This window comes from Xenopus laevis, chromosome 4L (genome assembly GCF_017654675.1).
Source record: "Xenopus laevis strain J_2021 chromosome 4L, Xenopus_laevis_v10.1, whole genome shotgun sequence".
Classification (NCBI taxonomy): Eukaryota; Metazoa; Chordata; class Amphibia; order Anura; family Pipidae; genus Xenopus; species Xenopus laevis.
Genome location: NC_054377.1, coordinates 68639584 through 68658337, shown reverse-complemented (window position 1 = coordinate 68658337; position 18754 = coordinate 68639584). Strand labels below are relative to the sequence as shown.

The 18754-nt window shown below is 39.1% G+C and overlaps 1 protein-coding gene across 2 annotated transcripts in view; it reads left to right on the top strand.

Moving 5' to 3' along the window:
* The window catches only part of plekhg4.L (pleckstrin homology and RhoGEF domain containing G4 L homeolog), a 105239-nt gene that overhangs the window by 38435 nt on the left and 48050 nt on the right, over positions 1-18754 (top strand). The gene's annotated exons all lie outside the window — the stretch shown is intronic.

Genomic DNA, 18754 nt, shown 5'->3' with positions numbered 1-18754 from the left:
TTCTCTAGATAGCTGACTCTGTATTTTAGGCAATTGCCTTTTTTCTCTCTTTTAAACCCACCCAAAATGTGTCACTATGGGAGAGAACGAGAGAGTAAAAAGTCATTCCACTAATAGGTCTTTGTGTGCTGCCATCTCGTTCTGATGGCTTTGCATTTTTATTTAGCCTGTTTAAATAGACTCAGAATTAACCCCTCAATACCCATGTTTTGCAGGTTATTATAATAAAGGTAAGGTTACACTTTAGCTGTTGGGTAAAGACATGCAGGTAAGATACAATGTAATTGTCTTTTCTTGCTGCAATACACATAATTGTCCGTTTAATTATCTGTTTATTACTGTGATATTGAAAGGCTTTTTATACTTCGCGGTGCCAGGGACTTCCTCGGATTACAGTATCTAGTAGAATCAAGTCAAAGGCAACTGGACATTTCATTTTATTAGATACTGTATATCATGACCTGTATAAATGACCTATCTGAATATAGACCTATCATCCTATAGGGGTGAGAGCAGCTGGTGGTCTCACCCTAGTAATATTCCCTGGAAGCATACGCTGCTGATGACTGCCCATTAAAACATGAGAACTATTGGTATTTGTGCATGACCCCAGGGAATGGTTAGCATTTAGTACATTTCGGGAACTGCTGATGCTGTCAAACCAAAGCATTTTAAAAAGGGGAGTGGCACAGTTGGAGATTATTTTCCCTCTGACCCACAATTGGAGCTTTGTGTGTTTTCAGGACACCTGCCAAAACGTGGGTGCCTTTGAATGGGACTGAAACCGGAAAGGATGTCCTTCTCTCAAGCCCATATTCCATGGTGCCTTGGGCAGTTTTTCTATGATTGCATTCCCTTAGCTTGGTAATGAAGTATATGTAAGGTTTTGTAGACAATATCTTGAATAGTGGGAATATTTGTTTTCCTAGAGAGGTCTGAATTTATCCTGCTTGGTAACAGCTTGGCATTTTCTAATAGCATCCGGTGATTACCTGTGGTCAGGAAAGCATATTGTTTTATTACATCCTGTTACGACTGAAAAAAATCCGTTGGTGGATTTAGCAAAGGCTGGTCTAACAACAGTGTGTTTCTGTCCAGCCCTTTCTCATCTTGCATGTATTTGCTAGGCAAATTCTGTGCAGTTTTGATAAGGGAAGTAACTTAGGTTACATTTATCTTTCTATTCATTTTATTTAAACTTGTAGGCATGGGCAGTTTTGTACATCTTTTTGTGCCATATACTGGCAGCCAGAGTACATCCGTTATCCGGAAACACATTACTCAGAAAGCAAATTATGAAAAGGCCATCTCCTATAGACTGCATTTTATCCAAATACAGGGAGTCCTTGAGTTACATACACCTGTCTTAGATACAACGCACACTTACGGGGCTGATACAGTAACATAATATGGTTTGCTTGACTTTTATTAGCATTTAGCTTAAATAAACCATCCACCCCAATACCCTCTGGTGTGTGCTGCGGAGCACAGAAAAGAAAAAATAAATATGTACAGAAAGGTAAAAATAAATACTATATTAAGACAGACATCTAAGTTGCATTTAATAAGTAAATGTATGCGTTTCAACTTACATACAAATTTAACTTAAAGGAGAAACAAACCCCTTAATTGAAAAAACCCTACCCCACATACACCCCCCCCCCCCAGCTGCTACCCCGGGCAAATGCCCCTAACTTTTTGCTTACCCCTCGGTGCAGATTCAGGGATCGGAGTTCACGGCAGCCATCTTCCGGGCCTTCGTGTCTTCTTCCGGCGCTTCTGCAATTTCCGTAAATTTCGGGGCATGCGCAGTTGTCTCGAACCGGGAAATTGCTCCAACTCTGCATGCTTCGGTATTCTCATTCTCTGATTACCAAAAATCTGGAAGATGGCTGCCCTAAACTACCTGAATCTGCACCGAGGGATAAGTAAAAAGTTAGGGGCATTTGCCGGGTAGCAGCTAGGCTGGGTGTGTGTGGGGTTTGAGGGGTGTCTTTGTGGGATAGGGGTTTTCTTAATAAGGGTTTTTTCTACTTTAAGAACAAACCTACAGACCCTATCTCGTACGTAACCGGTGGACTGCCTGTAATCCAAATTTTTCAAAATGATTTCCTTTTTCTCTGTAATAATAGAACTGTCACTTGTACTTTTTCCAAACTAAGATATAATTAATCCTTATTGGAAGCAAAACCAGCCTATTGGGTTTATTTAATGTTTATATGATTTTCTGGTAGACTTTAGGTATGAAGATCCAAATCCTGAAAGATCCCTTATCCAGAAAACCCCAGGTCCCGAGCATTCTGGATATCAGGTCTCATACTTGTACTCAGTTAGGGGTCTTTCTGATTACTACTGATTGCAGTGCAAGTGCGAAGTATAAGGATCAAAGTTGCCGCAGTCCACAGCTTTTGTTTGAATGTTTACACGCTGTAGGTTGTTATTGTGTGCGGTAAAAGAAATCAAATCACCTTAATTAGATTGCACTAATGTTTGGATTCCTACAATAACTTTACCTGTGGCAATGCAATGTAGTTCTAGATTATGTGGTCCATTTCATAAGAATACTTTGCATTATAACAAAAATAAATATTAAAATTCAAATATTATTTTGCTTTATTTAATATATTTAGTTATCAACAGGGTATTACAGAATCCAGTATGCGTTCCACTCAAAAACTGTCAAGGTCTAAAACACTTCCTAAAAAAAAAATCTAATCTGGAGATTTGAACAAAGAATAAACATTACAGGCCTTGGAAGATGAGGCATTTGTGACATAAAATAAATACAGAAGAGGTTGGAAACACAATTGTTTGGCAAAGAGACAGTCAAGAGCCAAACCTTTTACTGAAAATCTCATAAAAAGGGGTGTTATAGTTGAGTCTTCATTATTTTCTAGTTTTTTTTTCCTATTGGCTATCCTTTCTCACTTATTTCTTAAAGCAACAAAAAAAAACATCAATTGTGAGGGTTCAATGTATTCTTAGGCAACGGAAGGAGGGAATTTCAGAGAATGGGTGCTGCCCGTGTAAAGTCTTGAATGTGAGCATTTGAAGTTAAGGAGTCACTCAGTGTAGATGTGTAACAAGTGGTTTAGTGAATACTTTGAGGTAAGTATGGTGGAGTAGAGAGTGAATTGTGAGGGTCATTAGTTTGAATTTTATTTTTGAAAGTTGGCCGAAGGCAGTGCTGAGTCTGGCACAGTGGCATGGCAGGTGTATAAGCCTGGCAGCGGCATTTATTATGGACTGCAGCGATAATTGTCTCTGGAAAGAAGTACTGTTAACACTAGTCCCACACGTAATCTGATGAGTGAATCTGAATTTTGGTAGCTTCTTGTGTAATAAATGCTAAATGTATTTATGATAATGGTAATGCATAAATATTATCCATAAATATACAATCTATATTGACAATTGCAATTGTGTTATTGGAGCGGCGGAAATAATAAAATAAAAAAGAGGGGGGAGGGAAGAAGAGTGGAGGGGTGATGTGAGTCTGGGGCTTTATTTTACAGGTGTCCGACAATCAATTTTACCATTATATTTCTTTTATAACATAGGGATTTATTGCAGTTTGTTTGTAATTTTTCCTGATTCACGGTAAAGCAGAGCCTAATTCGTAATCAAGTTCAACATCAAAATCATAATCCACTTCAATATCAAAAGCAAACACAAAATGGTGCCTCCTTTAGCTTTCCTCTGGTTTTCAGGGTACCTGGTAGGAGTGATACACTTTTTGCATGGGGAAAAGAAGACCATTTCTGTTTGGGTTTATATACAGTATAGGTACAATTTGCACATTCAAGTAGAGATCGCTAAAAAGCAAGAGAAGCAAGTTAAAGGGATCCTGTTGTTTTTCAAAACGCATCAGTTAATAGTGCTACTCCAGCAGAATTCTGCACTGAAATCCATTTCTCAAAAGAGCAAACAGATTTTTTATATTCAATTTTGAAATCTGACATGGGGCTAGACATTTTGTCAATTTCCCAGCTGCCCCTGGTCATGTGACTTGTGCCTGCACTTTAGGAGAGAAATGCTTTCTGGCAGGCTGCTGTTTTTCCTTCTCAACGTAACTGAATGTGTCTCAGTGAGACATGGGTTTTTAATAAGTGTTGTTCTTAGATCTACCAGGGAGCTGTTATCTTGTGTTAGGGAGCTGCTATCTGGTTACCTTCCTATTCTTTTGTTGGCTGCTGGGGGGGGGGGGGGGAAGGGAGGGGGTGATATCACTCCAACTTGCAGTACAGCAGTAAAGAGTGATTGAAGTTTATCAGAGCACAAGTCACATGACTTGGGCAGCTGGGAAATTGACAATATGTCTAGCCCCATGTCAGATTTTAAAATTGAATATAAAAAAATTGAGGGACTGGATGCGAAAAGGGTGGTCTGAGATATAGGAGTATTAGTAATGAAAATGGGTTTACCTTTTTCCAAAACTAGTTTGCCTTGTGGAGTTTGTCTAATGTTGTAGCCTAAAGCCATATTGTAGTGGGTCCAACAGGTTATTGTTACAGAAGAATATGGTTAGTTGTATACTAGACGTTTGAGAATTTTAGAGATAAAGGGAAGCAGAGAGATGGTGGGCCAAGTTGGCTGGGTGCTCCAGGCAACCTTGCCAGCCCCCTTCTGCATGTAGTTATGAGGTTTATTGTTATGCGATGGGAGATGGAACTGGCAGTAGTGGTGACAAGTGCCGGGCTAGGCAACAGAAGAAGTACACGCCAGCACTTCCACCTCTAGTTCTGGCCCTGGTTATCAAGCTTGTGCTGGAAGCAAGATTTTTTTCTTTTTAAAATAAGGTTGCCAGTTGTATGTTTTAGTTTGAAGAGTACATTTTAATTTGAGATGGAAAAATTAGACAGATGGGTTAAGGCTTTGATTAAACAGAAGTTGCGATGCAGGTACATTTTTGCAGGCACGTTTTGAATGGAGGATAGAAGGATATTTCTTTAAAACTTTGCCTTTGTCTTCTTACACATATTGGCATATGATGATGTTTCAGTTTTTGCTTTTTTAACACATAACTCTCTCTTGAATGTGTTGGCAAGTTATGTGGCATCAGTTGAGATAGAAAGGAACAGGGTATGTGGGTGGCAGTTATTTTCTCATATTAGCACTACTTGCACCATAAAGAACAATTCTTACACACTGGTTGTCATGTAGGATCACATGAATTTTATGAACAAAGTATCTTTTCTAATATGGTCTGGAGTGCTGTCTTTTCTTCTATGGTCTTTACAATGCTCTCAAGCTACTATAGTCTTACCCACAGTAAATGTGGGTGATGTGGGCACTAAGGTCAAAATGCACTTGGCACCGCACAGTGCTTCTTGCCTTCCATTCAGAATCAGGTGCTGCTTTGCTTATTGATACAGGAGAAGCCTTGAGCTGTCACCTCCTCCTGACCAGGTCCCTTCTCACACTGTGTCAATATGTGCAGCACTCCTAAAGCCTAAAGAATCGGTCCCAGGCAGCACTGGAGCTGCAAACATCGTAAATAATGCAGGACAGACTTTGAAAAAAATTTAGCTTGACTAAATGATTGTGCTCAAAAATGCACCTCAGTATGTGAATGCACTCTAATTTTTCCCATGTTACTCGTGACTTATTCCATGGTATTAACAGTAATATATTATTTTGGAAAAGTAATCATGTCGGCTAACATCAGTTAGCACTAAACTAAAGCAGGGCATGTGTGCATAGAGAACAAAACACTTAAGTATTTCATTTTTTTAAAGATTATAAGTGTCTTCATGTTCATGCATTCATATTCATCAGAAACCACTTCATTCTTTAAAACCAGTGGGAGCAGTATATTGGACCTTAATTTTACTTTGTGTATCGCATGCCAGAATGCCATAAATGGACTATTTGACTTGTTTTCATGATTGCTGTGCCGCTGGCACTCAGCTGGCCTGCCTTGGCATTTAAGTTTTTGATGTGAAACAGAGCTCATAACAAACACTTGCAATGTTTGAGAGAAAAATATCCCTAAAATGCTGGCTTCCTAGTTTAAAACATTCTAGCATCATAAGAATTTGTTTATTTTACTATTACCTGTCATTTTTTTACTTGTTAGTTTAAGGCTCATTCATTAACTGCTAATTCATGCAGTTTTATTATTCATTAAAGCACTGCAACCATATTAAAAAAAAAAAAAATCCAACCTGTTTGTCTACACCCTGCATTCACATTTTTCCAGCTTTGATGCATTTTCAAATTAATATTGGGGTCAATGGGTGTGCATTACAACTGCAAGTGTATAACACTTTATGAACATGTAGAGTAGCAGAAATCAAAATTAAAGGGGGTTGTTCACCTTTAAATTAACTGTTTGTATGATGTAGAAAGGGTTATTCTGAGGCAATTTGCAATTGGTTTTCATTTTTTACTTGTTAGTTTTGAGTTTTTTCTCTTTTTATTCAGCAGCTCTCCGGTTTGTAATTTCAGCAGTCTGGTTGCTAGGTTCCAAATTACCCTAGCTACCATGTATTTATTTGAATAAGAGACTGGAATATGAATAGGAAAGGGTCTGAATAGAAAGATGAGTAATAAAAAGTAGCTAACAAATACATTTGTAGCCTTACAGAGCATTTACCTTTTAGATGGGCTCTGTGACCCCATTTGAAAGCTGGAAAGAGTCAGAAAAAAAAGGCAAATAATTAAAAGAAAAGATGTTTAGAATTTGCCACTTCATAATAATCTAAAAGTTAACTTAAACGTAAAACTACCCTTTAATCATATACAAAAACATGTAAATCATTAAAAACGCATTTTTATTTGCAAATGCATTTTGTGTAAATGATAACAAAAAAAGCCCCAAGTAGTGTTTAGGAGCTTATGCATATGTTTTTCAGTTTAAATCCTAAAAAATGAATGTGTCTATAAAAAATTTTTTATACTGAACTTACTGTAGCAGCACAGGGGTTCAGCACCCTTTTAGAATGATGAAGAATAGAAACATGGCACAGGCACAATGTTTGTTTTTTCACTGTGCACACTGGCCGGGAGGTTATTAAAGACCCCTATAATAAGTAATATTTCTTGACTTTTGATTGTTAAAGGGAAACTATACTCCTCTCATTCGTTGCATAAAAATTAATATAATTTTTTTTATGCATAGACATACAAATTGTAAGGAAACTGTGATACTTGTATGAACAATTTCCCAACCCCTCTAGGCTCAGGTCATTTCAGATAAACATTATGCCTGTTGCAATACCATCTTTTAAAAGGGTTGTTCACATTTAAATTAACTTTTAGTATGATCTAGAGAGTGATAGTCTCAGACTAATTGCAGTTGGTTTTCATGTTTTATTATTTGTGGTTTTCAAGTTATTTAGCTTTTCATTCAACAGCTCTCAAGATTGCAATTTCAGCAATCTGGTTGCTAGGGTCCAAATTACCCTACCAACCATGCATTGATTTTGAATAAGAGACTGGAAAATGCATAGGATAGGCCTGAATAGAGAGATAACTAATAAAAAGTAGGAATAGCAGTTAATTTGTAGCTTAACAGAGCATTTGTTTTAGATAGGCTCAGTGACCCCCCCCCCCATTTAAAAGCTGGAAAGAGTCAGAAGAAGGCAAATAATTCAAAAACGATAGAAAAAGAATAAATGAAGGCCATTTGAAAAATTGCTTAGATGTAGCCATTTTACAACATGCTAAAGATTAACCATCCCTTTAAAGACAATGAAAACCCAATTCATCAATTTTAGGCACCCCTCAGAGAACAGTCGCTAATCTGGAACCCTGGGTCAGTGCTCCTCTTCTTTCTTTTAGAGGGTTACAAAATTAGTTTAGTGGTATAATCAGAAACTTTTTTTTAAGACTATGCTACATTGGTATTGGTATCCCCCTGTGAATTGGAGTTTCATTGTACTTTAAAGGAGAACTAAACCCTAAAAATTAATGGCTAAAAATGCCATGTTTTATATGCTGAACTTATTGCTCCATCCTAAAGTTTCACCTTCTCAATAGCAGCAATGATCCAGGACTAAAAACTTGTCACAGTGGGGGTCACCATCTTGGAAAGTGTCTGCCACACTAATGTGCCCAGGAGGCTCTGAGCAGCTTTTGAGAAGTTAAGCTTAGGGGTTTATCTGTAATATAAGATGATGCTACAGGGCTGATTATTAAATTCTGATGCTAGCTGCACTGGTTTCTGTGCTGCCATGTAATAATTATCTGTATTAATTACTAATCAACCTTATACTGGGACATTTATATTCTATGTGTACTGCATTTTGAGTCAATCCCTGCGCTCAGCACCTGACGGCAACAGAGAGCATGTGCAGTGAATCAAACTGACGATGGAGAGCTACTGGGGCATCTTTGGAGGCACATATCTTTACTGCTAAAGGGCTGTGGTTGCCTTGGGCTGGTACAGAAGCACAAAACAAAATGTACAACATTTCTAGCCGACTTTTTCAGTTCTTCTTTAAAAGCTGGAAATATTTGCTGCTGGTTGCCAGAAAATATTAAGATTAAAAAAAATATGTTAAAAAAACCAAAAAAAAAAAACAGAATAGGGCATATGATTATATTGCAGGAAGACACAAATGAAAGGCCAGAAAGCAGCTGCAGATAAAGTGGAATTCATGATGTTCTTGCAGAGTGCTTGTCCCAGCTCCTGTCAGCTCACTTGATACTCTCTATGAGTGAGTAGAGCAGGCCTTGCTTTGCACGAAGTGACAAGCTGGATATGCTGAATTATCTGGGCACTTGTCAGAGTGTAGGTAAACAATTGATGACAAGTCTTGATATCTGCCCGCCTCATTTCATGCTCATTACAGTGTCAAATAGATCCATCTGTCCACACAGATGGTAGTGAGGTGAAGATATGCTGAAGTAGAGGAACTAAGAGGTAAGCAGGATTTATGAAACTTGAGTTTTGTTAATATGTTACATGAGTTAATTGCTAAAATAAAATGAACATTTGTGCCCCAGCATATGATTAAAGGAGAAGGAAAAATGAATAGGTAAAAATGAATAGGACTAAAAAAATGCCATGTTTTATATACTGAACTTATTGCACCAGCCAAAAGTTTCAGCTTCTCAATTGCAGCAATGATCCAGGACTTCAAACTTGTCACAGGGGGTCACAATCTTGGAAAGTGTCCGCGACACTCACATGTTCAGTGGGCTCTGAGCAGCTGTTGAGAAGCTGAGCTTAGGGGTCGTCACAAATTATCCAGCAGAAAATGAGGTTGGTCTCTCATACAAGCTGATGCTACAGGACTAATTATTAAATTCTGATGCTAGTTGCACTGGTTTCTGTGCTGCGATGTAGTAATTATCCATATTGATCAGCCTTATACTGTGACATTTATATTAGGAATGCACTGAATACACTTTTTTGGATTCGGCCGAACCCCTGAATCCTTCGTGAAAGATTCAGCCGAATCGCGAAACCGAATCCTGGATTCGGTGCATACATAATTTATGTTCTATGTGTACTGTATATTTTGAGTCGGCCCCTAAGCTCAGTAAGTGACAGCAGCACAGAGCATGTGCAGTGAATCAACAGAAAAGAAGATGGGGAGCTACTGGGGCATCTTTACTGCTAAAAGACTGTGGTTGCCTTGGGTTGGTACAGAAGCACAAAACATAACGTGCAACATTTCTAGCTACTTCTTTAGTTTAACTTTCCTTGTCCATTAAATACCTAAGGGGTTCTTAACAACAATTTCCAAGTGCTAACAAGCCCCCAGAACAAGTATTTACTAGTAATTACCTACCAGGATTACTCCAAAATGAACTGTACATACAGTGACACAAGGTGCCCCTCCATCATTTTTTATGAGGTGGGCACTTTCAGTCTGAGTCTTAGGTGTGAACAGTACAGGGCTTTAGGGGTGTGAACAATAGAGATGTGAATAATACAAGGGAATTGCAATCTGAGATTTAAACAATGCAGGGGCCAGTTAATCTCAGTACTGATTCCTTTTAAATCTTTCACATGGTAAGCAGTTGGCCAGCACTGGTCTACCCTATTTTTGGCTAACATAGTACAACAGTCTTCTACTTGTACTAGCCAGGAAAAGTTCACAAGACCAGAAAGGTGTCTCTTTCAGTGTGCTCCTCATCCTACATTTGTTAGCAGTTCTGTTACCAGAAGTTCAGGAGTGACAGCACTCTCATGTTATTGTTAGCAGCTTAAAGGGCACCTATTGGGTAAAAATGTTATCCTCAACCAAAGGTGCGGGCTAACAGAGCCCGCATTCCAGTTGAGGATAACAGTAGTTTGTTTTTTTTAAATGCCCCCTCCCCCACCAGCCATGTCCGGTCACTCGCATGAGTATAATGAAAAGCTGCCCCGAATTGCTCATTATGCGCATTCGTGTGACGTCACATGCACGTTATGCGCATTTGAATACTACAACATGGGTAGCCTAGTGCTGTCGGGGGCATTTAAAAATAAAAAAAACTACTGTTATCCCCAACCGGAATTAATGCAGGCTCTATTAGCCCACACCTTTGGTTGGGGATAACATTTTTACCCAACAGGTGCCCTTTAATGCACAAAATGTCTCAATGTCCTTAATATGTTTATAATGGATTGAATGCAGAAGACCTCTTCTATTTGTCAGATAAAGTTGTGGCTCTGCTGCTCTAAGTCTGCATATTTTTTCAGGCTGAGAGAAATGGATCAGCTCCAGCTACATTCAATTGAACCATTTCCCCTTGTGTGCAGTCAAACAGAGCCAGTATCTGGCCCAGCCTCTAGCGATGTGTGGGCCAACCCACCCCCGGGATGGGTCAGGTGAATTTGGTTCGTCCGCGACACAAAGTTGGCAGTACAGGATGAATTCTGTCTACCCTGCCCCACTTTGCCGGACACGCTCATTTTATATACTCACGCACCTTCTGTAATGTTGGGGAGGGCGCAGGTATATCAATAGGAGCTCACTGTAGGTTATGGTTGGGTGTGGGTAAAGGTTTTCTCGACCCACACATCACTACTGGCCTGCACACGAGTAATCAGTTCAGTTGTATGGAGCTGGGGCACAGAGCGGATCAACTTCTTCAGCCTGAAAAAATATGTAGGCTGAGAGCAGCAGAGCCAACTCTGTCTACCCGTGACCTTAGGAAGGGCAATTTCAGATCCCAGAGTTCAAATCACTCTTCACACAGTAATAGCCTATGGGCTACAAGTGCTTGGATGGACGTTGTGGTTATGTCTGGGTGCCCATAGGTTATTATTGTGTGCCGGTGTTATCTGAGCTGCTGAGATCTAAGCTGAATGGGGTCATACACATGCTACATTAGCAATGGAACCTTAGATATTGAGGCACTTTATTTTTTAAGCGAGACAGGACACAAAATGTATTATTTTCTGAATCCGTAATTGTCAGAAAAATGTTCTTTAAATAAGCTTTGTTGATCACGGTGTAGCCCCATTCATTTAAGCCTTACTTTTGTTTTTTTCATCAGGGGAAATTCTGAGCCCTGTCCTGAACAAAAGCCATTTTGATGCTTCCTTTGCGGGCAGAGAGACACTATCTCTTTAGCAAGTCCTGCAATGTAATACTGGCAGTTTATTGTGCAGTAACAAGGATGGTCGTTAAATGGGGCTTTGTTCCCAGTGACGCAGGGAGTGTGGGTTTCTGTGCATAACAGACATAACAGTGGTTTCACTAAGACTGTTCATAGGTCCAAACTGGCCAGTGATAGATCATACGATGCCGCAGGTGGCTTGACCTTATTTGAATCGGTGAACAACGGCTTTAAGGGATTTCACCATTAAACAATAACATACCCCTCAGATCTTAACGTACCATGACGTTTTCATTACTCTTTACCTTAGTTTTGGTAGTTATCTTGGTAGTGTATGAACCATTCCAAACTGTGTTTGTTTAGTCACATATGCTGTGTGGCATAGGTTGTCTGAACCTGTCCCACTACAGTTTAGCCATTATATATATAAGCTGTAGAAAAATGTTGGATGAAAAATATGCAAATACCTTAGTTACATGTTATTTCTTTTGCAAAAAGCTGAAGCTTTTTAGGATTACTTTATTCCCTCTCTTTTTTTATTAATAAAAAAAATGTTTTTTGTTCCTTTCTGTTATTCGTTATCTACGCACTTCTGCCCTCGTGACTGCAGCCTGTTTTGCTGCTGCTGCTACTATGCTACTTTTTGGTACTCAAAGCTTTAATATGTTCCTCCAGGAGTTAACAAGCTGATTCTAAAGCTGGCCATAGACGCAGAGATCCGATTGTATGAATCGAGGATTCGTACGATATTCGGACCGTGTGTGGAGAGTCCCGACATTTTTTGTCCAGTGGAGATCGGTCGTTTGGTCGATCGGACAGGTTCGAAAATTTCTGTCGGCTGCGGGTAATATCTCTGCATGTATTGCCGATCATACGATTTTCAGAGGGAGACTGTCACTAGCTTTAACTATCGTACGATTGCTGTCAGGGGCAGAACATCGGCTGATCTGTTCTTACAACTTTATATTTGATCTGAATGGTAAGACTTTGATCTTTATGGTTAGTGGCAGGTCGGGAGATAGGTTGATTCGTACAATCGGATCTCTGCGTCTATGGCCAGCTTTAGCCTGTGGATAAATGCAGGCAAAGAATCGGTCCCTACACTTGAATCAGAGCTCTTCTGTGCTTGCACCCAGAACCACTGCATTTGCCTAGGTGCGGGCACACAGTGGGTTTCGGTGCTTAAGTACATGAGTATACATTTCAGCACCGCAATCCCCCCCCCCCCCCCCTCATATGCCTGCAATAGTGCCAACACAGTGGTTCTGGGTGCAGACACAGAATATCACTGATTTGAGTGTAGGGACTGATTGTGTTTTTTCCACAGGCGGAGAATAATCTCAGTGTGCCCTTGGCCTAAAGAAAGCACTTTATATTGTCCTGCTGCCCTGTGCTTGTGTGTAAACATAAATCCTCCTATGGGAAATTTCAGTCACTGTCAGAGTGGGTTTTCCCAGGAGAATTGTTTGCATACAGCAGGGCTGAAGTGACACAAGCACCAGACAAAAAGAGGGGAGAAAGTGCTTTTTTTAAATTTTCAGACACTGTAAGGAAATGTTTAACCCCTTCCCTAAGCTAAGGTGACCAGAGTTGGTTAGGAAGAGTTTGACCATACTGCCCTACCATCTGGAAATATAGTTGTGAGTCTGAGAATTATCTCACAGAAAATGTTATTTGGGCAACAAGGAAGTAACGAGGACCCACAGCTCCTCTGCAGTCGGAGTCGCGAAAAATGTTCCCACTCCTAATAACTTTAAATACAAGCACTGAAAATAATCAAATCAGATTTGAGTTTCATTGAAGGAGGATAAAGCAATTCTGTTTCTAAGTACAATACTTAAGTTAATTTTGAATTGTATTAAACCACAGTTATACAGCTATATGCCAGGTTCAATTAATAAATATGTTGTTTTAGGTTTTACACTTGTTTTTGCATTTTGTAGTTTAACTTTGATTTTGTTTTAGAATACCAAAGGATGTGGTTTATATGTTTGATCTTTGGCAGTGATAAAATGCCTTGTATGTTTTGTACTTCTTTCAATCAACATGGAAATTATATTGGGACCAGTAACACCAAAATATGAAAGTGTTCTAAAGGAAACATATAATATACTGTTAGCATGTACTGATAAAAGCTTTGTGTTTGCTTCAGAAAGACTACTATAGTTATAAACAAACTGCTGTGTAGCCATAAAGACAGCCAATCAAACTGCTGGAAAAAAGGAAAAAAGACACAGGTTACATAGCCCTGTCCAATACAATGGTGTTTTATCTGTCATCTGCAGTGTAACCTGTGTCTTTTCTTCCTTTTACCAGCAGCTTGAATGGCTGCTCCCATGACTACACAGCAGCTTGTTTATAAAAACTATAGTAGTCTTCTGAAGCAAGCACACCAGTTTTTACCAGTACAGCGCTACAGCAAATTATATTTTAATTACTTTGATACACTTTCGGGTTTTGGTGTTACTGTTCCTTTAAAAACAGAGGAGTCGACGTTGAAGGATTTTTGTACTGACTCCATACCCCTGTGTGTGGGTAGAGTAAATAATGCATTCTATTTAACAAATAATCAACAATGAACTATTTCAGAAAACAAATGTTTTTCAATTGTCTGCAAAGTACCCAGACCATAATAATGTTGGAAGTCTCTCCTAAGGATATTTCTGAACTAGAAGCATCCTCTGATTTCAAAATAATGTCCTTTGTATTTACAGCTTTGTATGCCCTTTTAAAAAGCCTGATTAAATAGATTAGTAATAACGCATTACTAATGTGTGTAGATTGTTGCACGAGTGACACACAAACTCATTGCTTTTAAATAAGATTTGATAAGAATAGCTTCATCTGTTTATGATCATTTGCAGGAGCCCCTGGACGTGTCAAATTTTTATTCCAACCTTGTAAAAATCCAAACAATAGTTGCATGTACAGCCTGGCTAATGGGATAAAAGAAATGCTCATGGGAGTTACAGAATGGTTAAATCCTCCCAGTATAAATAACTGCTAACTTTAGCACAACAAAAAACTCCTACAGAATATATTAGAGCTGCACCATAGATAAAACACACGCGTTCAATTAGCCAAATAATTTTTGAATTGTGCATAGTTTTCACTGTAGAAAAATGTAGAATAAAAATACCTGGTAAAATGGCACTGCAAGCAATGGGTATATGGGTAAAAATGTGTCCAAATGGACGTTTAATCAACCTTGTACATATTAGTTGCTCGCTGCAGAGTCTGTACAGGTACCTGCTTGACAGGGTTATTTAAGGGTAGCGCTTTTACCTCCTGTGGCTCCTGCCTACTAATTCTCATGATAAACAAGTGTCTGCAGAGCATGTGTTTGGACAGCTGGAAGAGCCTCTCCTTCTAACTATCCTTTGACACTCTTTATGTCTGGCTGTGTAAGGACACCCCATGTTATTATTATCCACTCTCCACCACAGTGCTAGCATGGAAGTGTTCCATATGCTGCTTTGTCCTCACTGCTTCTGCCTTGTCTCCAACTTCACTGCAGATATAGCCTGAAATTCCAATGAGTGTCTCTGTGAAGATTTTTAGTTTGCCTGTCTAATCTCTGTTAATAGCTTATTTGCTTTGGAAGAATTCTTAAGAATCACTTTAGTGAAATAGAAATAATATTTGATGGCAGAGATGTACCAAGCAAATAGCAGGGTTGTCTGCCACCAGCAGAGTTAATATTAGTCTACTAAGCGTTATTTGCTTGTAATACAGTGTATGGGACATGTTATCCAAAATGCCTAGCACTGGGGTTTTTCAGATAATGGATCTTAATGTAATTTGGATCTTCATACCTTAAGTCTAGAATAAAATCATGTAAACATTAAATAAAGCCAATTAGGATGGTTTTACTTCCAATAAGGATTAATTATATCTCAGTTTGGAAATCATTTTTAAAAAATGTGTATTATTTGGATAAAATTGAGTCTATGGTAAATGGCCGTTTTATAATCTGGAGCTTTCTGTATACCAGATTTTCTGGATAACCGGTTTCCTGATAAGGATCCCATACCCGTAGTAACAAAGTTACTTTATTCTTTTGATTTGGATTTGCTTGAGGGCCAGTGGGAGAAGCACCTGAACCTGAGCATGCAACTTTCTACTTGCTTTAATGGAAATGTGTGAATTCTGGCCAAAATCCCTGTCATCATAGGTGGCAATTTCCATTAAAACAAATGATTGGCTGGAGGGCCATGTTCAGGTGCTTTTCTACTGACCGAAAACACCAAATGCAGTATATAGTATGTGTGCCATTATCCTAAGGCTAGTGTCACACATAGCGGATTCTCAGCCTGTGGATAAATCTGCTTCATGATGCACCTGGAGCCATTGTGTCGGCTTGGGTGCAGGTACAGGGAGTACATTTCAGTGCTAAAATGCATCAAATGTTTCCTTGCTGAAATCTGCTGTGTGTGCTGACGCAATGGTTCTGGTTTAGTCATGTGGGGGCTGGCCGAAACCCCTGACACACCCCTTTTGTGACATCACCGCAGGGGCGGGTGCAGGTCTTTTAATATGGGGGAGATATCGAATGGGCTACGGTTGGGCAGGGCGGGTGTGGGTTAAGAAAAATTTGACCCACAGATCACTATTCTGGGTTTGGGAACATCTTGAAGCTTTCTGTTGTGTTGCATTTCTTGGCCTGTGTTTATCCACACACCGGGAACCCGTTAAGTGTGACACTAGCGTAAAGGCTTTGTCACACTCTGCTTTTCTCTACCAGTAGAGAAACTACAAAACCCTTGTGTGCCAAAATCCTTCCCATGTGAGCACTGACAGGAGGATGCCAGTCATGTTAGGGTTCAAGCACATGGGCAGATTCGGGGAGATTTAGTCGCCCCGAACTGCCTTCCGCCTGCTATAATGCGAAAACGCCAATGCACTCCCGGCGCTTCGATTTCCGAAGTTTGCCCACGAGGAAACTTCCGGTGACTTTCGAAATCGAAGCGCCGTGAGTGCATTGGTGCTGGTGTTTTTGAATTATAGCAGGGGGAAGGCAGTTCGGGGAGATAGTCACCCCGCAGAAGAGGCGATTAGTCACCAGTCGACTAAATCTCCCCGAATCTGCCCGTGTGCTAGCTCCCTTAGTGCTGCACAGACATGGGGTGGAGGTGGCGTTTCTCATTTTTATAGTCCTTGATAAACTAAAACAATCAAGTAGTAGTGTAGCAGGTTTAAACTAGGGATGCAAAGACTAATTACAGTTACTTACTAAATAGTCTCTGTTTCCCACCGTGCCCATTCACTTGTTCACCTATTTATTGTATAGCTCCCTCTTTAGAACTGAATAGTAGTTCTGTATTAGTGGAAGGGCTAATCTGTGAGATCCTGATTATAAGTCCTCCTATGATGTTTATATTGGCCCTCTACTACTATAGGAGGGGGTACAAACAGTATGGGGGTAAGCCAAACACATTTCTAATGGAGGTTTTTATACACTGAAATTTTTTTTATGTTAATAGGACATGGAATAGGACATGGAATAGGACACGCAACTTCTCCCATCTGCACGCTGTCACCATTATGTTCCCTTACAAAATCAATGTGACACTGAATGGCAGTTAAATAAAATGGATTTAGCTGCACACGTCTTTCCCTGCTCCTTTTTTGCGTAATTGTTTAAGTGAATGAGATTAACTAATGTGATTACGAGCACATTCTTTTGTCTGAAGATGTCACCCGTGCATAGAGATATGTGGCAGGAGCAGCTGTACTGACACCCTAAGTGTTACTAGGGATGCCACCTTTTCTGGAAAAAAATACGGGCCTTCCTATATATTTATCTTTTTTTCCCTATTAGTTACATTGGGATCAACCATCATTTTTACCGGCCAGGTGGCAACCTTAAGTGTTACATATGATTAATTAAAACTGCTAGCATGCTGCTTTAATAAGCTAAATTGCTGGACCTTTGGGAGGCTCCATTTGGTAAGATGAATTTATTTTGAGCTCTGAACTACAATAATATGTTGCTATGAAGTCAAACTTTAGTTCCATTTTTAGGCATTTTAAATATTTTTTGTCACCCTTTACTCCAACATATTACACAGCACATTCTGCATATGTAGGTTGTGAAGTGGGCCAGGTTGGAAACAGATTGTAGCCAATGTGTATAGTTCAAATTAACTTCAATAGTAACGTCAACCAAATATATTTTATAAAACTAAGTTTATAGTACCATTTCTAATGTCTTTATCTCTTTAGATGCTAGGTTCATGGCACACATGGCTTAAGTATTTCAGCTAAGTGCCACATTCCTTAAAGGGCTTGTTCCCCTTTGAGTTAACTATGATGTAGAGAGTTATAATTTGCAATTGGTTTTCATTTTTTATTATTTGTGGTTTTTGACTTATTTAGCTTTTTATTCAGCAGCTCTTCATCTATAAGAGTCTGGAATATGAATAGGAGAGGGCCTGAATATAAAGATGAGTAATAAAAAGCAGCAATAACAAAACATGTGAAGTGTACATGTGTACAGAGAATTTGTTTTTATATGGGGTGAGGAACCCCAGTTCAGTAGCTGGAAAGAGTCAGATTAAAAAGGAAAATAACTAAAAAACAATTAAACATTCTGTTTCTGAAATAATCAAGATTATGTTCACTTATTCTCTCTCCACATCTGTTCCCTTAATTCTCTCTTAATGCAGCAGTTGGATGTCAGATTTTCATTGACAGATCCAATATATCTTTTAGGGGGCTCCCTTTCCTAGCAAATATATTAGAGCTCACTCAAATAACTGATTCCAGTACAAACAAAATGTAACAAAATAATTTCATTTGGCACAAATCCTGCATGTAAAGATACTGATGATTTTCAAAGAGCGAGCTCGGCTACATCTTCTAAGCAAAAGGAGCCCCCCCAAAGGCTGTATTAGACTTAACCGTCATTCAAAATCAGACTCCCAACTCCTGCATGAAGACAGAATGAAGAGAGGCAGATGCTGAAAGAGGGATAGTGAAAATAACTCCATTATTTCAGAAACGGTACAGGATTTTTAATTATGTTTAGAAAATGTTCTAACTTCAGTATAAAGCTTATATTATATTTTTATTTTCACGATCATTCCCCTGTACAAATTTGAATCATTGGATTAAAATTGAGTCTAGGGGAGATGGCCTTCTCGTCTCATGCTGGGTAAGAAATTTAAAAACTAAACATTTCATTCTCATTCTCTATTGTTATGTATAATCTATAAAATAACTAATTTCTTTCACATGGCTTCTTTATAAT